Here is a 4,554-nt window from a genome sequence, read left to right as displayed (position 1 = left end):
AGCATCTAACATTTCATAAAACTTTTTTGCATCTATGTTAGGTTCTTCATCTTCATCATGAGCTACGAATGCATCAGCTACCATATCATGAACCCTATCATAATCTACCATCTGCTCCTCCTGATGGTAACTATGTTCATTATGCAAATGATGATCAACCGGTTCTTCCTGAAAATTGCTATTACTACTACTAGCTACATTCTCATAATTATAACCCTCTCCATTGAAACCAGATATAGTAATTTGGTGTGAAACTTCTATTTATTAAATGCTTCCAAACATTTTCACGATTTGCCAATTTCGAATTGTTGCATTTCCGACAAGGACAGAACATCTTACCGCTTTCTTGGGCTAGCGGTGTGGAATCTGCTTGAAGCGTAAATGTCTCCAGCCCTTTGAGGTATTCTTTCGTCACTCTCCCGTTAGCATCTCTGTGCATATACATCCACCTCTACAACTCGAAAATATTCCCGGAGCCCGACATTTTTTTTCTTTCACGTTTTCATTTTTTTCTTGTTGGTGTGTTTAAAATGATGTTCAAACGTCCATATTTATAGGAAATTTTCGAATCCGGTAGTTGAAATTTTACTACGAATTTACGACGAAATTTAGTTGGGTAGCTGAAACAAAAAACGTGTTACAACTACATAGTTGGTGGACTCGAAATCCTGTCGTTAAGTAAACGTAAAATGTTTCTTCGTAAAGCAGACGCTAATTTTACGTCGAGTTTACGAGGAAACCATTTTTCCTCGTAAAAACCACGTTATGTTACGTCGTTTTTACGACGAAATCGTTTCATCGTAATTTTAGGACGAACTTACGTTGATTTTACATTTCCTCGTAAGATACTCGTAAAATCGACGTAAATTTATGAGGATTTATTTTTCTCGTCAATTTTCGTCGCTATAGTTGTGTTTTCTTGTAGTGATAGGGGTGGGTACTTTACCCGATATCTGAAGCCGCACCCGAACCCGATCCTGAAAACCCGAACCGAAGTAGCAAAATATCTAAACGGGTATTGAATTTGGAGAGATTGGATATCCGAACCCGAACGGATAATATCCAAACCGAATGGATATCCGAAGATAACCGAACATATGTATAATTAACCTTATATTTCTAGTTTACATCTCTCATTTTATATAAAATATCTTATGATGCTATATATACATTTTAGTACGGAGAAAATAATTTGCTACTCACTTAAAATGCATGTCAAACTTTTTATTTCAAGAATTAACAAAAAGTTACATCTACAATTTAAAAACAATAACCAAATTAATGTCTTTTTAGTTTCAAAATGTTATGTCCAAATCTATTAACCATTCAATCTATTAAAAATAAAAAAATACTTAAGTGAAAGTTATATTTTTAAATACAAAAAAATTGAGAAAAGAAAAAATTCTATATTTTTTTTTTCAAAATCTAAATATCCGAACCCGATCTTAAATAACCGAATTCGAACTAAAAATGACCGAACCCGTTCCGAAGTTCAGAAATACCCGAACGGGTTCTACACCTATATACTAAAATACCTGAAAATCCAAAATATCCGACCGAATCTGAACGGGTACCCGAACGTCCACCCCTGAATTTCACACAATAGCTTCGCCACTGACTATACGCGTAGATATACAACTACATCAATCTGTATAACTATATATTACGAACGGCGGTAATAATGTTGTTTCATGAGAGCGAAGTTATGTGTCTATACCTTTTGTCAAACTATACTAATTATTTGTATTTACTATATCTAGTAGTACGAATCATGTTATACCGAGACCAAGTATCCCTAAGCTAACATATTTCATGTACTTCTTTTTCAAAATAATTGATCTCAAGTTACTGGAATTGGGCAGACATCATTTATACCATATTAGTAAAACTCAAAAACATCAGTTTACCTTGTTTCATTTTAATAAATATAATAACTAGTGACTGATTATCAGTCTTAACATATTTCATGTACTTCTTTTTTCAAAATAATTGATCTCAAGTTGCTGGAATTGGACAGCCATCATTTATACCACATTAGTAAAACTCAAAACATCAGTTTACCTTGTTTCATTTTAATAAATATAATAACTAGTGACTGATTATCAGTAAAATTTCTAGCGACTTTTTTCAAAAAATGAATCCGTATAAGAAATCTGTTATAAACCATATTCTGGATGTCCATAACCGGTCCGTCCATAACCGGTCCGTCCATAACCGGCCTATGCACTAGAGAGAGATGGTGGAGAGAGAGAGTCGATTGCTTTCCTTTTCCTCATAGGCGGCTACTTTCCTATTTTCGGTAGACTTATAATTTGTACTATTTCCTTTCTAGTCTTTCCATTATTCTATGACGGTTTATCTATCTTGTAATTCCCTATATATAAAGGGCTCCTTATGTTTATGATTAATAAGAATAAGAAACTATTCTCTAGTTTCACAACACGTTATCAGCACGATATAATCTAAATCCCTAAGCTAAAATAAACCTACTAAAACCCTAACCCTAATCGGCGAACATCCTTACCGGCGAACCATCCTAATACCGATCGCGAAACCTTACATCCCGATCCTTGTTTGCAATCTGTTTCCGATCAGCTTCAGCTCAAGGCGTTCCTGATCCTAGCTCAGACGATCTCGGCCTGTTCAACCTCAGCTCGCAAACAAGACGATCTCAGACAGCTCGCGGACAGCTCGCGACCCGATCAGCACGTTGGACAGTTCGCGTTCCCGATCTCAGCAATCAGACAGCTCGCGACAACATCAGCTCGCGTTCCGATCAGTTCTAGCTCGCTGTTCATCTCTTTGGTGGTCCATTCAACCCTACTTGAGGTTAAGGTAATTCGAAACCTTAAAGAGAACCCATAATTGAATTTGATTGTTTGATAAGAATCGAAACCATAAAAACTACAAAACCTAATAGTATGACCTAATGTTGAAATCAAAACCATAGGGTAATAGATCAAAACCCCAATGACGAAATCGAAGCTCATAATCATAAGTTCGATACCCCAAACCCTAATCGAGATTGATTGTTTGATCAATTAAAATTGAAACTTTAATGGTTTGAATCGCAAAACCCCAATGATCTAAGATGAAAATCGAAACCCTAATATCCATGATCCTAGCCGCATACATGCTTATTGCATGAATGAATGAAATCGATTTTATTTAAAACCCCTAATACTAAAACACATTCGATTTTATAAACCCTAATTCGAAATCAAATTGATTGATTGATTGAATTAAAATCAAAACCCTAATCTAATGCTTTGAATCGAAATTGATTGTTTGAATGATTGTATGTTTGGATATAGTATGCTAGCCTTGATTAATTAAAACCGTATTGAATTTGATCACATAGAAATCGATTGCTAGGATTGATAATCTCATTCTTGAATTTGGTTGTTTGAATTGATAAAACCGATTGAATGATTTTCAAATTGAAGTCGTATTGATTGTTTGATCGAAACCCTAATGTCTTGGAATTAAAATTGAATACTATCTTGTTTGATTGATTAAAGCCGAATGCTTGAATAGAAATAGAAATCGCTTGCTAGGTTAAATAATTTATGCATTCTCGTCTTGATAATGATCCGGCTAGTACTGATTGTTTTCATATATTCTCGAATGAACCCTAATTGTTGCATTGCTCGACTGTTTGATTGCAATTACACATTGAACTCCTAGAAAACCGTTTGCTAAGATTGAAAACGAATAACCATTGTATTGATTGCATTGAAACCGTTTGCTAAGATTGTAGCCGTGCGGCTTGTTTGCATCATGCATGCATAATAGTACGAACTGATTGCATATAGAATCTGAATGCTAAGATTGAACATGTATGCATCATATACGAATGACCTATTTGCATCATACCTAGAATCCGGATTGCTTCAGCATATTGATTGCATTCGCTTGAACACTTTTAAATCTAAATTATGAAACATATGATTTCACATGTCGAAAATTAACAACTTGAATTTTGCTGCCCTAAGTCTCTCTGGAGATAATTACTTGCAATGGACACTTGATGCTAAGATCATCTTAAAATCCAAGGAACTCGATGAATGTATCACAGAGGACAATAATGCAAGTGAGAAAGATAGATACAATGCGATATTAATTATATGCCATCATCTTATTGAGAGTCTCAAATATCAGTATTTGACTATTGAGAACCCTCTAGACCTTTGAACAGAGTTGAAAACGAGATATGATCACCAGAGAACGGTGTTATTACCAAATGCTATGTATGATTGGAGGAATCTCAGAATCCAGGACTTCAAGTCCGTGGACGAGTATAACTCGGCCTTGTTTAAAATAGTTTCAAAATTGAAATTGTGTGGTGAGGATATAACGGATAAGGATATGCTTGAGAAAACTTTTTCCACCTTCCGCACAAGCAATGTGTTGTTACAACAACAGTACCGTGAGAAGGGCTTCACAACTTATGCTAATCTGATCTCTTGTCTCTTGCTCGCTGAGCAGAACAATGAACTGTTGATGAGAAACAGTGAATTGAGACCTCCTGGAACAAACCCATTACCTGAGGCA

This window comes from Brassica oleracea, chromosome C5 (assembly GCF_000695525.1).
Source record: "Brassica oleracea var. oleracea cultivar TO1000 chromosome C5, BOL, whole genome shotgun sequence".
NCBI classification, from domain to species: Eukaryota; Viridiplantae; Streptophyta; class Magnoliopsida; order Brassicales; family Brassicaceae; genus Brassica; species Brassica oleracea.
This window is presented reverse-complemented; position numbering follows the sequence as displayed.